We start from the raw sequence: 19,289 nt of genomic DNA, 5'->3' as shown, positions 1-19,289 counted from the left end.
TTTAGACATGATGCTTTTCCTGCTCTCCTACTACTCCTGGCTCCGTCGCCTTGCACGTGTCTGCTTCCTCCCTACTCACCTGCAGATGGTTTTGCCCTACCCAATCCTCTTCTCCCACACTGCCATCACTGCTGAAGGGCTCTTTACTCTTCAATCTACTTCGACTTCCTCTGCCTCCTTCACTTGCTGCTCAGTCTTCTCCTTGCTCTCTTCTGGATGTGTCTCACCCACTTTCTTCCAAGAATCTTCATTCAAGAGAAGATCCAGTTGTGGTGGCACCCACTTGCAAAATACTTAACAGATGACAACTGCAACTTTGTGGTACTCCGCTCCCTGTTCCTTCTCATCTTCTGTGTGTCAAGTGATGTGTACATAGCACACTGGGAGCAGGGGAATTCATGTTCTTCGTCCTTTGCTTTGAGTTACTTTAGAGTCTTCCCATGGAAGGGAAAACTGAAGCCAATGGAAGTGCAAGCAGCCATCATACTGCGTGCTGGTTCTCCTCAGCACATGAGGGCTGATCAGTTTCTACAACCAGCCCTTCAATTTTATAGAGCAGTGCAATGGTGAGAGCTATGAAGGAGGATCCATCCATCTCTTTATTAATGCTTTTCAAGGTTAATCCTTCTTTTCTTTGTGTGAAATATGCTGTCAGGAGTGAGTTTTTCATTGCTCAGGCACAGGCACAATATCCCCACCTTCTGTTGCTGTGTTGGTCTTCCTGCAAGCTCCGGGGAGGCAGCTCCCTCTTGTTCATGACATGGTCCACCAGCCACTGCAGTGACCAGAGCTGCCCCCAGCACATGGTCACAAACTGAATGAGTCCATGGGAAATTGCAAAGCCTAGTTCTGTTATGTCTGTATCAGTCTTTCACAGCTGGCTAAAACGCCTCTTCTGCCAGACCCATTAATAGGGATGTTGCATTTCTCCATAATTTCCCTGAGGACTGAACACGTCTCATCAATTGAAGGAAAAAAAGGATGGTGACTCGCACCTCAACCTGCCTAATTATTTCCAGGATAGTCCTTCCCACCAAGGATTGAGAATGTCTGGGGTATACCCATGGGAGAAGCTAATATGCCAAAATCTGTTTGTCTAAAATCCAAATAAATATTTGAAATATGATAAATTGCTCACGCTGCACAACAGTTGCCAAAGTCAAAATGCTTTTTCTTTACAATTGTATGACTCCTCCCCAGCACAGAGCAAACCTCCATTTCCCATCCCTTTGCTTTGCCTTGTGGGGCTGTGTCGACTTCTTGACCCTTCCTTATTTTATTTCACTGTATAAAGAGCTTGGACAAAGCAGGAAAACTGAGCTCCTAATCTTGAAAAACAGCGTATTTTTTAAGATCAGTGAAATTATGAAGCGTTGATTTCCTTGTTCTTAGTCATAGTTTTTGCAGGTGGATCGCAGAGGTGACATCTGCTCCTGAAAGCAATGCTACCCTTTTGTCAGGCAACGATGGAAAAGGTTTTTTGGACCTGCAGAGCAGCCTCAGAGCAGAGTTACCTCTGGCTGTACTCTCCCACCTCTGACAGTTGTCAAGCAGTTGACAACTTCAGTTGGCAGCTTATGGACTTTTATCATATTTTCTCACAGCACAACTTCTCCCAGATACGAGCATCTCTGTATTGTCTGAGTGGACTTATATTGCATTTGGCACCAGCTTTATCAAACATTGGGTGAACCTGTCCAGCAGCACATCTATATTTTTTACAAGATTTGGGACAAATTCTTCTGACCTGCCTATCATATGGTATACTGCTTATGCAAACTTTTTAGATGCACTGTGCTGATGCACAGGAACACAACCGCAAGATGTGACACTGTGGTGGGAGGTCTCTTCCCTTGGACCTCTTGGAGGGAGAAGCTGTCACTGCGTTATCTTAACCTTGTTCAGAAGCAAAGGTGTAAAAGTATTTCTTGGTCCTAGAGTCCAGACAGTCACAGATTTGATCAGGACTGAGTTCAAGCAGTTTCCTACAGAGGGTGGCCCTAAGGAGACCTTGAGGCACAGCAGGGAGCCCAGCTTGCTGCAGAGGGATGTCCCTAGCACTTTAGGGCTGATGATGTTTTTAGCACTGGCTTGTCCTTGCCTGATACCTTGTTCTTGGAGTCGAGATTGGATGACCCTTGGACAGAACATTAGTTGATCAGAGCACAGATATTTTGAGGCAATTTACTCTGGCAAAGAATTACTTTCTTGCTTGAGAGTTGCTTGTTGTTTGCGTTCTGTGGCAGTGAAAGGCCGGGATGTGATGAGGAAAATGTGGTCTTTGGTTCAGAGCGGGAGGAGTGAATCACCAGCTCCACAGCTGGAATTGCCCTAGCAACACTGTTTGACACCCTCCTGGTTTTATGGCCTGACCCTGTCTCAGGACTTGAAATCTTTGGATCCAGTCCAGGATTTCTGAAGAAGTCATCAGTCTTTCCTAGCAATGAGAGGTAGCACTGAAAGCATAGTGGGTTAATGATGATGGTGATAAAAATACCAATAAAAATAGTCTGACAAAATTTACCCCAACAACCACTTTCACATATTTTCTGTTTTGATGCAACATTTCTGTTTTATTTGGCAGAAACAGAAGTATTCTCTCTCCTGTTAAAAAAATATTTTTGTTTTTTTATTTTTCACTTCTTTTTCTCCTCTTTATAGCAGTTGCTAAGGGAAACAGAGGAGTAAACAAGAAAGAAGGAATAAAGGCAAAGAAAACAATTCAGGTTTTGTTATTTTGGATAAACTTTTTCAACCAAACCCAGAAATATCATCATGATAAAAATACAAGAAAACTCCTTTCAGCAAAAGCTGCTGGTTCTCTGTGCTTTCTCAAATCAGTTCCTGCTGTATGGCGTGTCCCTGAGTGTAGCAAAGGCAGACTAGCATGAGGTATCAAGAAAATGTTGGCTCCTGACAACAGTCCTAGTTCAGTTTTAGAACTGCAGAGAACCAATGGCAAACAGCAAATCCTAGTTATTTTTTTGACAGTTATCCATAACTGCTGTTTCACTTTACAACGTAACTTTAGGTTGCTCCTTTCTGCATTAGTGACCAAAGCCTCACGAGATTCTACGTGGACTGTTCTGGTTGGTTCTGCAGTGTGCTGGAGTCCTGCTCCAAGGAACCTTCAGCTTCCTTTCCTGAGATGAAATCAATGAAGCTCTGCAGAAAGCAGGAACTGAATTGCAGTGATGCAGCAAAACTGTTTCCTAGACAAAGGAGGTCTTTTCTGCAAGGGTTCACGCTGCCCTGCAGAGACCAAAAGAGAGTCAAAACAAGCTCTGCACTCCTTTAGACAGTATCAAACATCTTATAGGAAAACTGTTGCTCTTTATTAAGCTCTAGAATACTTTTCCACTAGGTAGCCAACAATTATGCAGAGCTAAATGGGGAAGGGAGGTTGAACAATGCAGTCCCAAACTAGGAAAATAGTGAAGGGTTCAAAAAGGAAGGGATCTCTGATCTAATTCAAAACTTAATATATGTTTTCAAGATGTGTCTCAGCTGAAGCAGTAAAAGTAATAAGGATCATAAGTAATTCTGACCGGTATGCTGTGTTTCAGCCCAAAGAAAAATTCCTAAAGGGAAAGTACAAAGGTTTATAATAGAAGCACCAACCAACTGTAGCTGCGATCAGTAATGCTTCTTCTACACCTTCATTCTTAACCCTGAGTTGCATTCAGTGGGTAAAAATAGCCACTGCCAAAAATACTAATTACTTTGAATAATTAGCGCCATCACTTCTAGAGGAACTTCCTGTTGTTTCTGTGTACAGTGTTAAAATAAGCATCTGGTTCAGAAAACAATATTAAGGTTGTAATAGAACTCCAGTTGCTGTTTAACTTTGTCAAAGAAAACAACACAGAGGAAAATGAAAACATACAGGCCTTACTTACACAGAGCCCCGTGTAGCAACACTGAATACGTAAGATCTCAAGCCAAGCTGAGACAGAGCTTCCAGGATCTGTCCAGAGGCATCCCTGAGAGAGGGTTCTCAGATGTCTCCTTGGGAATGAAATGAAGGACTCTTCACCAGAAAGAACAAGCTGGTGTGTTGGCCCTGCAAAAAAGCACAAAGGAAAAAGGAAAAAAGCAATCTCCCTCTGCTTGGTCTGGTAGACAACACCTATTGTAATGATGCAACGTGTGGGAGGACTGGAAAGAAAAGAAAATACACTTCCAGCCCAAATCCTGGTGGATTATTAAATGTCAAAACACCTTGCCACCTGATGGCGGGACCAAAACTCATTCTTAGGGGCTGCGTCGAGAGATCCATGCACAACACGTCATGCTGTGAAAGGGTGAGTAGGAGCACTGTGCCATTTCTTCAAGGCAGAAGAGCTCCTGACAGGGCAGGGCTGTGTAGCCCTGCTGCCTGCTGGGAATTGCCAAGAGGCTTCATACATGATGATGGACTTTTCCTGTGATGTGCAGTGCAGCCCATGGCCCCCTTCACCATCACCAGTGGGACAGTGAGGTTCAGAGATGTCTGTTATTCTTACCCACTAACCAATGTGACTGATGAGCTTTTACAGCGATGGCTGCAGTGACCCCCATCTCCTTTGTGGGGATGCTCATTTATCCTTCACCACTACCAGCTGCAGCCTAGTGGGTTGTGCCTAACTGCAAGCAGTGTGAGGCCTGATTTTGTTCTTGACTCTCTTTCTCACCTTGGGAAATCTCTGCCCCTGCCTTCTTCAGTTTCCCTGCCTATACAATTGTTATAATATTTTTATCCAATTTTGTTGATGGTTTGGGGAATTACAAGTGGACTGCATCCCACATGCAGGAATTTCTTAATGGAGATTGCATGTTAAGTTTTCCAAAGAACCCAAGACTAAGTCTGGAATGTCATGGTTTGCTACATAATCATCTTGAGACTTGATCTTACTGTCACAAGGGAAGCATAGCCCTATGTCTAAGAACTGAAGCAAAAAATTATTATGGAAAGTTTAGTTGAGGTTCCCCTCTGGTCACTACAAAAGGACCACTAGAGCTGATTCTCAGTATGGCTAAAATTCTGTGTAGAAAGAGAATTTGACATCTGAGTTATCTAGGTCCTTAGTGCACAAGGTCAGGAAACAGTCCAGCTTTTTCTGAGTTCCTAATTCAGAAGTTTTGCCCAGAGACATTTCAGATTGCCCACATTACCTATTATTTGGAAATACATATATAGAAGCATTTATAGCACCAGGCATTTTCATCCAAGATTAAGGTAGTGGTACCACAGTGCTGCCACGTCAAAGCTCCTCAGTACCATCTATACTGTGCCATTGTCAGAGAAGAGTAAGAGCCATTTGGCAAGTGGAGAATATATGCTTAAAAGGGGACAGAGCAAATATTTGTAGTTGCCTTACACTAGGCAGGAGATAACTTAAAGAAATCACAAGTCACATCACAGGGGTTTTACCATGGCGATGATGGATTCTCATTGCTTCTTGTGGTGGGTCTGCAGCTCCCAGGCTGGAGATCAAGCATGGGGGAGTAGCAGTGGCTGTATTGCACTGTGGGCACCTGCCCACCATGTCCCTGGAGCCCTGCATTGGGCTTTTGCAGCCCCCAGTTTTAGTGCTCAGATTTTGAACGTCCTTTGGGAGGAACTCCACCAGTCTACTGGGAAGGCACTCCTCATCCATGTTGTGCTCCTCTTTGCTGGTGATAATTGCCTTTCCCTTTCTGAGTCTCCAGGGCTGACTGCCTGGCAGCTCCACAGACTTGGAGGCATCTGGTGCATGTAGAGAGACAACTTGTCAGATGTTTAAGACACCCATAAATGACCAGCTAGTGCCTGATGGTGAGCCTTCATGGAATGCTGATTTGTATATGTTTCTGCTTATATAAAGCTGATCCTTTAAATTGCCCTGTAATTTTAGCAGTCTAATAACTTCCATGGGAATACAATCTTGGTTGCCTGGGAAAACTGTATGTTTAAAGTCACCGCTTTCAGACTTCTAACCTTTTCCATCACAACAGGCTCTGATACCTGGCACTTGGACATAGCAATATCTTAGACTGTCTTTTATTTTTGTTTTAGCTGCTGAATCTCTAAATTCCAGTTCATATGCATTTTATCTGCAAAAAATAAAAATAATGTTTACTATATTTCTTCCTCAATATTTAGTGACTACTTTGGTAAGATCATGTTTGCCTATTTTACGTGGGTGGTTGTTCATATGGATGGAAAATTACAGTTATTTATAACTCCCTACATATTTGCATCTGAACAATTATATCCATCTTGCTCTAGTATTAACTAAGGATAAATGAAATCTTAGTTTATCAGACTAAACCAAAAAGTTTCACTAATTCAGCTTCTGTTTCTTCTGACTTCTAATGTCTAGAAACAAAGTTTTGCTTTTCTAATCATCAAACCAAAAACCTGAAGATGCCACTGTTGGAGACAAGGCATATATGTCTTCTCAGGAACAGCAAATTATTTCCCAGCACCTCACAACCTGAAATGCATTTGCATAAGTTCCTGAATGAACTCTCATCAGTGAGAAATACCTCTGGGAAGTTAGTCCTAAGTCCTCATACAGCATCAAAAAGGCCATGTTGGTTTTGGAAATGCTTTTGTTGGAGATAATGTAAAGAGCTTTTCTACAAGTTAAAATTTTTTCTTCCCAATGGCTGTTGGAAAGCCTCACTGTAAACTGAGTTAAACTGAGCCTCAACCTAGTGCAAATTACCATGCACACAGTGTTTCTTCATTGTTTCACTGTCAGCGTTCCTGAACTCACCTTAATCTGACTTCCCAAAGGCATCACTAACATCCTGTATTTTATTTATGGCAAAAGAAAAAAGGAATAAGATGAAAATGGCTTAAATCTGTAGCTGCTCTGGTTAGATTTTTGTTGTCACGTCAAAGCAGAGGTTATGCTGGTTGTCACACTGTGCTGGCAGCAGCTGTTGGAGAAGAAATAAAATAGAATGTGCTGTTTATCAAATGACCATTGCAGAAAAAGGTCACTGTCCTGTCACCCTCTGCCCTGAATGCTGAGGTTTTGAAGTGGCAGTGAAGGAGGAGTGAGCATCTGGTTCAGTACCCAGCTTGCTTCCCACAGGTCAAGAGCTGCAGCACGCCTCACCTACACATGCCCCAGTCTCTGCCTGATGCCTCACTGACTCCCAGGCAGGGCTGTGGTCGCTGCACAAACCTGTGGCACCGTGCAAACTGGGCAGAGCTGAGACAGGAGACAGGGTGCGTTGGCAGAGCTGCTTCTAAATAGGATCCACATAGGATCGAGACAAGTGGCACGCTGTCCCAAGCCATATGAAGTGACAACTGTCTGTCTTCCACCTCGAGAAAAGTTCTCAGGTACTTTCTTCTTCTCAGACAGGGCTTCAGGTCCAGCCAAAAGGCAGAAATGCAGGTATAGAGGGAGGCGGGAGAAAAAGGACATCACACTTCTCCAGCCGGCAATCTCCTTGCCCTTGCTGGCTGATGCTTCCCCGGCAGAGAAGAGAGCCGTGCCCTCTGGTGGCAGAACAGGGGAGAAAGAAGTTCAAACCTTACCAAATATCCAGTCCAAGAACACAAAGGTAGAGTCTGCACACTCTGACCCCTGCCAAAGTAATTGGTCTCTGGTTAGGCTTGTATTGCCCTTGTGATTCAAGCAGCTCCCATGTGAGGGGAGGTCCCCTGTGCAGTCAGGGTTTCCTTGCTGCAGTCAGAGGCTTGCCTGTGTTGGGCATGCCATTGTCCAGGTGGAATGGCACATTTTGGAGGAGTCCTCCAGCTATTCATTGACAGCATGCCCCTGACCATCACAGCTATTGCAGGTCAAAGTATGCAGCCAGGGCTGTCAGCATTTGAGTGCTTTGATACCTGCTCTGTCTCTTAGAGCTTTATAACAAGCCTGTCACGCAGCAGAGTTAGGAAGCTTTTAATAGGTCATGCTGCAGGATTAAGTTGATTCAGATTCAGATGTGGGAGAAAAGCAAGCAGAAGAGTTTTGCTTGCACGAAGAGCGCAGACCAAATAGATTTTGGCAACAATACGTGTGATTAGGGTGAGTGAGCTGTTTACCCAACTGTGAAGCCTTTTATCCCTGAAGAATGAGTTTCTTGCAGTTGCTGCTGACCTAGAGGAGTGTGGCAAAAGTGTTATGTGAGCTACCTCAGCACAGCATCTGTGTGTTGCTTGAGCAACTGACCATCCCCTTCCATCAGGCTATGGATGCAGCACAGCTCGGGAAGGAGCCACTGCTCTTGCAGCCACTCCTGCTGAAGTGATCTTGTGACCAAAATTTGAGGATCTTCAGTTTGCAGACTTCTTGAATCCTGAATAAAATGATGTTGCTGCTCCTGGGCACACAGAGCCTCCAAAAAGACCCTGCTAACTCCTCATGCCTGTTAACTTTGCCACTAGAGGAGGACAGCAAAGCCCTTCCTGCTGCAAAACATCCACTGCTGAACGCTCCCCTCCTGCATCTTTGTTTGCACAGACAGTTGAGTGTAGGCCACACAGGGTCATGCCAGGAATTAGTTAGAAGTTACAGAGAGAGGAAAGTGATTCCTGAGCATCAGGTCCCCAGATCTGTTTCCTCACCAGTACAGTGGCAAATTGTCACTAGCTACACTTGAATACCTTAGACCTGCTGACTTTAAAAGGACTTTCCAAGTGAAAACTTCACACAGTCTCCCCTTTCTGCCTCACCTTCAGCATTTCAGCAGTATGGAGCAATAGAGCAAGGGCAGCTTTCATCAAAAGGCGTCTCTCTGTCTTGGTCTCCATTTTCCACAAAAGCAAGCCCAGAGCCTGGTGCTTGGCATGATTCTTGTTACATGGAGGAACATGGAACATGTTCATAGATAGCTGAAAAGGCTTGCATGTAACTGTGGTTGCAAAGGTATCTTATGAAGTGGAGCTGTCTGTGCTTGGATATTATATTTTGGTGTATAGCAATCTTTGAAATAATTAAAACAGCTTGTGTGAGAAGACTGTATGGTTAGTCACACTTAAAATGAATTGCCAGGGAAGGCTGGTGCAACAGTTTATCAGCTGAGAAATTATTCTTCTCACTCCGTGCATAGCGGGCTGCTCAGTTCACTAAACCTAGTGGACCTGGGGATATTGGTTTCAAATGATGAAAGGATAGATTGAGATTTATTTTATAGGTGTCCCAGAAACAGGAACAGAGTGCCCAATCACAGGCATTTTATTTCTTCACAAAATGTGTTAAGAGCCTAAAACTGTTGGCTTATTGTCTTAATCGTTTTTTTTCTGCTTCAGTTTTGCTTCCAAGTGGGAAGTTTGCTTTCAAGTGGGAAGTTTGCTTTCAAAGCCTGAAGTTTCATTGACTTTGTAGAGGTTTTGCTGAATCTCCAGCAGTGAAATCATACATGGATCTGATATTATGAGTCGAGATTTGTAGACTTCTGTGGTTTTGGGCAATTATGTAGAAGTAAAAAAACCTGCATTTTCCCTGATTCTCTTATTCAATTGAACCACCAAGTGTTTGAGACCCATCCATCAAATCAGCAGGACCCAGTCACATCACCAGGCACTGCAAGAAGAGACCATTTGAGATATAAATCTGAAAATGTGGGCTAGGTAATATGATCTGCAGGTAAATTAAAGTGGCTTTGAATAGCTGAGCTGTACATAATAATACATACTGGCTGAGGACAGTGGAACAATAAGAAATAAGCAGCTGAAGCTTGTTCTGGAAATTCCAGTGGAAGGAATTTGCTCCCTTAATTCCTGTGATAAACAGCAAATTAAACCCGGATATCTTCAGCTGTCCCCAGTAATCAGGTGGGTACTGTTGCTCAGGGGATATAAATATCTCCACTCAGGAGGTGGTGAGGGTGTCAGTAGTTTCTGTGCAAGGTATGGAGTTGGACTTGATGACTCTTGTGGGTCCCTTCCAAGTTGACATGTTCTGTGGTTGTTTTCTAGGGCTCTGGAGAGGGAATTCAGAAAGTTTTGTCCTGCAACACCTTCTTTTAAGGAATTCGGGAGTTTGAATCCCCCTGTGTGACCTCCATTTAGATTTTTGGCATGGTGTTTGGGATCGTACACCTCTCGTAAGTCTTCAATTGTTATGACATCATCTCCAGTTTTGTCTAACTTTTGAAATGCCTGCATGGCAAGCTCTTTTCCTGCGTTTGACATGGGAGGTCTCAGACAAGAAACAAGAACAAGAAATTTGTCAAAATCAATTGTTCCACTGCTGTCTTCATCAAACATCTGGGAAATCTCTTGTGCTTCTTCCTTGTCTACCGTCATAGCATAATTGTTTAATCCTTTCATAAACCTTTTGAAATCAAGGGTTCTGCTGTTGTTATCATCCATAATCTGAAATACTCTGCTAAATCCTTTGATGCCTGCAGATCCCCTTGCTAAACACCACAAGCAAAGTTTTTCTAGAGGGTCAGTCACTGCATGACCCCTCTGGAGGTGTTTAAGAAGAGACTGGATGTGGACGTCAGTGCCATGGTCTAGTTGACAAGATGGTGTTGGGTCTGTAATGCTGGAGCTTGAAGAACCAGCCCTGAGTCAAAGTTGACCTATAAGCTGAACTCTCCAACCTAGTATTGTATTTAGCCATATGTCTGCTTAATAACCAAGATGCTATATAATCCTAAGTAATGCTTTAAGAATACACATTTATGCTTGTTAGCACAGCATATTATCAGTTAATTAGTAAGGCCTGTATGTGCTGTAAATATGCCTTTTTCTTTGCAGACAAGGTCAGGAAAACCAGTAGGGCCTCACATAGTTGCAGCTGGTTCATATTTGAGATATCAATGTAGCCACAGTTCTGTATTTAGAGACTAGTCAAGGCCATGGGGCATTGGATAATAGATGGTCCAAATGAACTCCCTTGGTCTCCCTTTGGGCCTTAGCCAGGCCTAAGGGGAATACCAACAGAGAAGGAAAGCCAGACTCTTTTCCTCACCAATCAAATGATGTAAGGTGGTTTGTTTAACACTGTATAAGATGGATCCTCTCACAGCAGAGATGAAGGCTTCAGTCTACCAATGGACACACTGGTTAGGGTTTCCCAGCTACCAGAAAGTTTCTTCAGACCTTTGCTGTGACTGGGGCCTTCCCAGCTGATGTGCAGTCTGGATGATGATAAGTACTTAGGGTAACTGGTGATGTATCTCTCTCTTTTAAGCACCATAAGACTTTCTCTGTAGTAATGATTAGATGCATTGCTAAGCGTGTCCTTTCATAAGCCACTACTTCTTTTGTAATTCTTTACTGTTTTTCACTATAGTATACTTACACACTTAAAGTTGGTGTCTGCATTCCTAAAATCCATCCTTGTTACCAGGAGAGGGAGGGGGCAAAACAGGTTGACAAAACATGGGTCATAGGTTGGACTCAATGATCTCAGAGGTCTTTTCCAACCTAGTTGATTCTGTATAATAGGAATGTTGTCCGTTCTGAACTGAAAGACTAGAAAACTTATATGTTGCCCTAATTGTTTGTTTGTCATTTGAGCTAGACTTTTTTAACATAAAGCAAATGAAAATAATTTTAACAGATTAATAGCAATAGAAATTACTTCTCAATTGAAATTTTTGCTCACTGGTGTATTATTTTTGTGATAATACTGCTAAATTTTCTGTTGCTCACAGAAACTTCAAGAAAACAAAAATTAGGAAATTCAGAATTCATCATGTAAGCACCTAGCAGGACCAAAAAAAAAAAAATACTGTTTGGAGGAGGACTTTCAGCTCCTCTTTTTACAGAAGAAGCAAAAGCTATTCTTGCCATCTGGAAGCAGTTTTTATGGATTCTGAATTACTAGTAAGGAGTACTCTCAGTTTCCATTCTATCCTTCAGTTTTGCATAGATTTTTCTTCTTTGGGGAGGTATTTTTGTGACATGCACTCAGTATGTTAAGCCTTTCAATTATTTATCTAATTCATGATATATTTAGAGCCAACCTTTTCTACCCAAATAAATATCTGGACCATGTAGATTCAACTTGCAAAGGGATTTTTTATAACCAGATATTAAAATGCTGTCTCAGTTCATTGGTCCCCATAGAATCACAGCAACAATGCAGTAGCAAAACATATGGAAAGTGTGTCTCCCTGAAGCTGATGGGGAAACATGATTTTGTGGAAGATGCTCTCTTTGTATGCAGTGGAGGACCACAGGAAGCAGCCTGATGCTGGGAGACTTTTTCTGTGGGAGAGGCAACATGGCTGATGATTTTGACATCTTCGAATTCATTTACTTGTGATGCCTGCTTCAGCCACACTATAACACGCATTTTAGTGCCAGACTAGTCACTCATGGGCAGTCTGTTGAATATGAGGCATTAGAAGGTGGCTTAGTAAACAATATCTGTTGTTCAGGAAAGATTTCTTTATTTACTACAGTATCCAATAGACTAAAGGTTCTTATGGGCTCCTATATTTCATTATGTTCTCATTACCTACACCCAGATGGCAAAAACAAAATGCAAAAGTACTCATCTCAGGTACCTTTAAATACACATTATTTAGTGGATGTTGCAATCTTGTGCCATCTTCTCACTCTCAAAGAACACCCTCAACTTTTGAAAGAAACTTCACACGCTGTTCTAGCTGGTTTCACTTGCTTTAGCTGCAAAAAGGCAAAGATAGGACTGGAAACATCAGATTCAGTCCTTTGCCCTGCTGTAAATTCCCTTCATGGTCCTTGGGAAATTGTTTGCTCTTGCTGTCACTTGGTTGCTGATCTGTAATACAGCATATTACTAACCAATCTCCTGGCATGTGGGAAGCAAAATTACATTGCTCAGTTACTGTAGCAATGAGGCCTGGAATTTGGGTGCATATTTTCATGGGCACAGTGCTAGAATCCAGAGCAGTCCTTGGTGGTCTGTAAAGCCCTGCACAGCCTCTGCTGCTGCCTTTCACATCTACCCTGGCCTCCTCTCACCCCCCTCTCCTGGCAGATGTGTGTGCAGGCCAGCCAGCTGCACTTGAAACAAATCATGTCCTGCAAGGGCAAGGGAACCAGAGGCTGGAAAAAATCTTGTTTCCTAGTATTTACAGAAGAGGATGAGGGAGGGGAGAGGAGACGTGAGGGAATGACTTTGGTCTGTGGGAGAAAAAAAGGTTTGTTGCAGTTTTTAGCAAAAATCTAAAAGAGGGAGAACTGGAGGAGGTCAGAGGAGATGAAAGTAAAGAAGTGTACTAAAGAAGGTTTATTTTTAAAGCAAATTCAGGCTACCCTACACATGCAGGTATTGATTCCCATTGCACCCCATGTTGCATTGGGGATACCCCCAGGCTTCTGCAAATGGGTCTGGCAGCATAAATTCCCCACCAGGCTTGAATGTGAGTTCATTAATACCCCTTGCCCCGCTGGTAAGGGGAACTGGCTCAGTTCCTCTACCACTTGCATCCTGAACATTTCCCTTCTCTGTCTCATGCTGGCTCTGGCATAGGTATTCCGGGATAGTTGGCAGCCATCTGGCATGGCTGTCATGTCCACACAAGAGACAAGCTTGTCTCTAATGGCTTTAAACTGAGTTATGGTAGGTTTGGATTAGATATTAGTAAGAAATTGTTTACTGTGAGGGTGGTGAGGCAGTGGAATGGGTTGCTCAGACAAGTTTTGGATGCCCCATCCCTGGAAGTGTTCAAGGCCACATTGGATCTAGGAAACCTGGTCTAGTGGAAGGTGTCCCTGCCCAAGGCAGGGGGTTTGGAACTCGATCTTTAAGGTCCCTGCTAACCCGAACCACTCTATGACACTGTGATTCTAAGGGTGAAGTAACTCTTCTTCAAAGGCTCCCTTCTGCAGTGTAACAGGCTGGTGAGGAGAGATGTGCAATGCCCAGAGAGTCTCACCCACAGGCGCCTCCATCTCCCAGAGCACCTGGCTGGAGGAAAGATAAAAGATGCAACTACTCCACTGGTGTGAGTCCCAGCACTACCAGTGTACTCCCACCTCACATCTGCCTCTGTACTGGAGGAGTGGGCTTACCAGAGCTGAGAGATGAAGTGCATCAGCAGAGGTTGGAGTCTGCAAAAGGTCTGTCTCTCCTATGCCTCTGCATGAGCAGCTCTTCACCTCCCTGAGAGGAATTGTGTTCCCCAGAATGACAGAAACTTTTGTTTCTGTCATGCTTTTGTTTTTGCCATTCTTTTGTTTCAACAGCCTGCATTGAGTGTGAGGGAAAAGATAAAATTTGAAGGAAAAATAAATGGTTTTGGAGCTGTTCCTTATTTCAAACATGCCAGTCTGCTTCCAGTCTTAAACAATGCCTTTGTTCACAAGGCTGGGACATTTCCCTTGGCCAGGAGGGAGATTATACCCTCCAATTTGCAGCTAGGGCTTGGCATATTTTTTGCTGCTGCATGCAGAAGAATTAATGAAATGAGCTTTGGGCTTCCAGGAGATCTCATGGCATCTCAGCCAGGGATACTTGCTATGCCTTCTCTGTGCTAGGTGATCCTGCTTGACACACACAGACAGCCCTACATTTTAGGTTTTAAATTTAGTTTTCTTTTAAGTATATTATCTGTTTATTGTTATGACTTGCTTCCAGGGTCATGGTTTGCCCTTGGCTGATTGCACTGGTCTACCAGTCAGTCAGAGCCCCTGCAGAAGTGCACCAAGTTTGACAAGATCTGTTGGCAGAGGCTTCATCTATACTAGAAAATCTAAACATCTGTCTGATTTCATGGTTAGCATGCCCTCTGGCCATCTTTTTGGCCTGTGCCAATCAGCTCTAGCCTAAAAAAGACCTGGACACAATCTGAGAAAGAACTTGTTAAGGAGCAGTTCCCATTTATTTCTTTATAAATGAAATAACCCTGAGTCTGGTATCAGTTTCTGTTCACATCAGAGCGCCCTGGACAGGTCTGGGATCAAGCCCAGGGTTCACTTTTAAGGCTCTGAAGAACTTATTGCATGAATATAGGTGGCGGCTTTCCTAGTGTTTGACAGCATCTCTAGGCCTATGGACATATCAGCAGGCAAGAGGGGTTTGGACACAGCCATCCTGTTTTGGTGGAGAATTTAGGTGGCTTGACATGACTCGTGCCCTCAGGCCTTGGACCTCTCACATGGTTTTATTTCATAACATAGATGCAACCAGATATCAAGGGGGCCATCGCTTGGCTACAGCTGTGGTGAGGACAAGAGCTCCCAGGCAGTCCTGCTGCTGCCAGTCCTGTGCTGCTGCACAACCTTCCCATGCAAGGAAGGAGGGTGATGGTGATGGCTGCTGTTCACCAATACAGAGGCAACGCTGGGGCCAGTGCAGAAGACTCACCTGCCTGCCATGAGACAGCTTTCAGCAAGTCTCCTTTCACTCTGCAGTGCCACTGACTGGCATCTTTCGTGATGGTTTTTGGAAGCTACTTCTTTTTCATTTCCCATTTGGCCTCCCAAAATGCAAGTCTCTGTGAACCAAACTCTGCATGGCCTGAGCAAGATAAGTTTACACAGGTGATGTTCCAACACAAACAAAATCTGCAGCAGATTATAGGATTAACATTCACCCTGAAGGCAACAGCAACTGCCGAGCCTTTTGATGAGAAAAATGGAAAAAAGTGGGAAAATGAAGATCAGGTTACAAAACCAGCTCTGCTTCAACTAACTTGAAAAATTGAGCCAGGCAAGCCTGCAAGGATGGCAGAGTGCTTGAGCATAGCAAGTATTCTTGCCATTGACTGGCCCCGGGTCTCTTACAACCTTGATATGTAGCACAGCCTGGAGAAGAGGCTGGTAACAAGGAGCAGAGGCAGGTGCCATAGTCAGTGGCCTGCCAGCCCCAGAGGCAGAGCTGGATGTCTCTGGCTGTGGTAGGGAGGCAGGCAGGAGGAGAGCTAGGGGTAAGGTGCTGCTGTAAGACGGCTCTCTCTCCTGCCTATCATTTTCGGACTTGCTGTTGATTGAGCAGAGTTGATGTTTGCTCTGATCCCACTTTCTCTTTGCAGAGCTTTCAGTAGTGTATCCAACTGTAGCAGCCTGGTACTGCTTCACAAATTTAGCCCTCAGAATGGGACAGCTGCTGAAGGGAGAGTCACACCTCAAAGAGTGGTAGAAAGCTGGCAAGAAACGGTATGGGATTGCTACATATCCACAACATATGGGCACATTGGCCATTGGGAAGTACCCAGCCCAACAGGGTCTTGGTTCTCAGTTGGATTCCTGAGATATTGGTGACAAATAATCAGAGCTTCCTTTTTCTCTGTTCTCTATGAAATAAGATGTTTCAGAGACTCCTTGCCACCTACAACAGGCATTACTGGCTTCTTCACTCACATCCTGCCCATGTCATGGTCCAGTGGTCTGATCTCCACCTGCACCACAAAAACACTGAGTTTCAAGGTTGTTCAAGGTTGTAGCTACAGCCACAATCTTATCTCCCTTGCCTCCAGCTGTTCCTGGCTGTCAGAATCAGATGTGATATCCTCCACAGAAGCATGGCACTCTGCCCATTCATACCTTCAGATACTTTCTCAATCAAGACAAGCACCATCTTAAAACCTGGTGCCCCAAGAGAGCTATTATGTGCCTGTTATTTCAGCAAGCTCTCGAAGAGCTGTTTTGTTTTCATTCTACAAGGGTACCTATACTAATCTGCTCCTGGTATGAGCCTTTAGGGATTTCAATGCACAACCTGAATTCCTCTCCTTCTGGATGCCTTTAGAGATAAAAAAAATGTCTCCTTTCTTAGTAATTTTATTTTGTAGCTGGATGTTGGTTCGCCTTTCTTTGTGAAATCTTCCTTACAGTGAAAATACTTTATTCTGCTTAATGCCCACACACCTTCTGCAGTCTTACAGTGTCTGCAAGAGTGATATCCATTGCAGATGGTGCTCTCAGAGGAGAGACAAACACTCCTTTGTTATTCACTCAGCACAGAATAGATGCAGCAAATTCCCCACACACTCCTGTTTCCTTTGTGGAGGGAGAGGCGGATGCAAGTGAAGATTTTTTGGGAGATGACCAGATGCTTCCTAGCAGACCAGGATGGTGTAGTTAAGCTGCCGAGTACCTCTATGGTACCCAGCCCATACTGGAGAATCCATTTCCTGGAGCTCCTGCTCTGAAAGATGAGGAAGGGATCCCTCCCTGCCTCGTGGTGTAGACTTGATCAAGCTCTGGCCATGCTCTTGTACTCGGCCTTAGGTCAGAGACACTTTCTACAGTCTCTGCAGTGCAGTATCTGTGCAACAACAGTTCCCCTGTCCCCCCATGGCTGCTACAGCCCCAGGATCTTTTGGCAATGCCTCTGGGATGGATGTGGTGTGCCAATGGGCATCCTGCCTCCACTCCAAACAGTTTTCATCTACTGCCAGGAGATTTTCACCCTTCTGATTTACCTGCATGGAGGATTGGGAAATGTATTTGGGTTTTATTTTTTTGAAAGCCTGTTTTCCTAGCTAGACATAAGGAACTACCATTCCCAGAGTTACTGATCAGCTGACATTTTTTCTTTAACATAAACCTAGACAAAATAGTTCATCAAAGATTTACAGTGTCTCTGCCACAACCTACTGCAAGAACATCCCACCTCCACATACCAGATCCTCTCCAAGCATCTTTTATAAGTATTCCTCCAGTTCTTCCAAGCTAGGGATAAGGGCATAATTTAAACAAGCAGACCAAGTCATTTCACAAGAAAGCCTTTGCTCTTGAACTGGCTTGGATGTATTGCAAACTTGCCAACTTCCTTGCCTACATACTTTTCAGATAGTTATTTGGCTTCCATCAGCTTTCAAATGAATGTGTTGAAGCAGATGAGATTGACCCAAATTTACACAGGTAAGAAAGAAAACATCTTGCTTGAGATTTTCAGATGACTAACATGACTTTGTGTTTTCAGATCAATCTACTGGAGAATGACAGTGGAGAAAAGGCAAATTTTATCCTGGGATGTCATTACATAAATCAATTGATCTCAGATTCTAAGAGCAAAGCAACAGAGAGGAGTTTGGAAGGAGAAGAAAGGGTAAGTCTTCTCTTTAGTCTGCGTACAGACTTTTATTAATGTGGTATTCAAGATAAGTTTTATTCTCCCCCTCCCTTTTCAGTGTCCTTTGCACAAAACCTTAAGGTACAAATGCTTTCACTCTATCAACATGGAAATTGCTGCCACTTTTGCTCACTGTCAGTATTGGTGGTGCTGGGCACTCCAGTTTTTTGCCTCACATCTGACCAGTCCCACTGCACATACTGGCTGTCTGGGCCCTCAATTCCTGGTGGAAACCCAAAGTGAGACCTGCACAGGTACCCCCAGTGATACAGAAATGTAGGTGACAGCAGACGTGCCTCCTATCATGGCTCTGCTATGGAAAAAGCCACTCAGTGGAAGAACGGGAGTCCACAACCTTGTTGCTGGACCAGGCCTCCAAGAGCTGGAAACCTTTCTCCCTGTAGCCTTTGAAGGCCATCTCCACCTGGCTGTAGCAGCCTTGCTCCTTCTTGGGGCACAGTTTGGTCAGCAGGAATGCTTTGGCCCTTACAGGTTATGCTTTTCCCCAAAGAGAGCACAGCTTTCTGGCCAAAAGATTTTATGACCAGCATGGTCAAATTTACATGAAGGTTTTTGCCAGCTTTGCAGTATTGGTCAGGGCTAGAGAATGGGCTGAGGGTAAATGACACTCCTGGAGATAGAGCTTTGCCAGAAAAAATTCTAGTATGCCTTACTCTTAACAGCTGCCCTTCTGGTTCTATATGTCTGATTATTTTTAGTTTGCCTTTGCAATAGACAGACCCATACCTTTCTCATTAATAACATGAAATTTGCCAAGTTCACAGTGCACATTTTAATTAACTCAATGTTTGCTTGAAAGAAAATTATATTGCTGCACTTTTATTTGATAATTCAAGTAATACTCACTGAGTGTTCACTCCTGACCTGCAAGTCCTCATATTTAAAACAAGCCGGGAGATGGGGGATGGGGGAGGGGAGAGAGAAAGGCATTTTTTGGCAAAGAAACTGCTGCCCTCAGGCTATTAATGCATCTTAATTCTGAACAGAAAATGAAATCACTTTGGGCAGGTGCCAAGCAATACAACGACTTTCCTCTGATTTCAGGGAGTTTTTGAACAGCCTTTCCCACGTGAAGTAAGAGCCGTACTCTTCATTCTTCTCTCACTTCACAAACATTTTATACTCCTACCAAGGCAGGGTCCCAGAGGAGTTTCCCCACACTAACAAAAGAAAAGCAGACCTCATTGGTGCTGTTATTTATTATTTTTATTATGGCTCAGGGCCCATGTTTACTGTTGCTGACACTGGACTTCATGCCTGTAGAGCCAGTGGGCACATTTTTTCTTCTAACTGTGCTTTTGAGCGTAATTACCT

General features: G+C 43.8%; 1 pseudogene; it reads right to left on the bottom strand.

Moving 5' to 3' along the window:
* Positions 1–8,028: 8,028 nt before the first annotated feature.
* Positions 8,029–15,349, bottom strand: LOC113951831 (annotated as a pseudogene).
* Positions 15,350–19,289: the final 3,940 nt, after the last annotated feature.

The sequence above is a fragment of the Corapipo altera genome, unplaced genomic scaffold (genome assembly GCF_003945725.1).
Source record: "Corapipo altera isolate COAL_440 unplaced genomic scaffold, ASM394572v1 61, whole genome shotgun sequence".
Taxonomy (NCBI): domain Eukaryota; kingdom Metazoa; phylum Chordata; class Aves; order Passeriformes; family Pipridae; genus Corapipo; species Corapipo altera.
The sequence above is the reverse complement of the archived record's forward strand: the minus strand, read 5'-3'. Positions and strand labels throughout refer to the sequence as shown.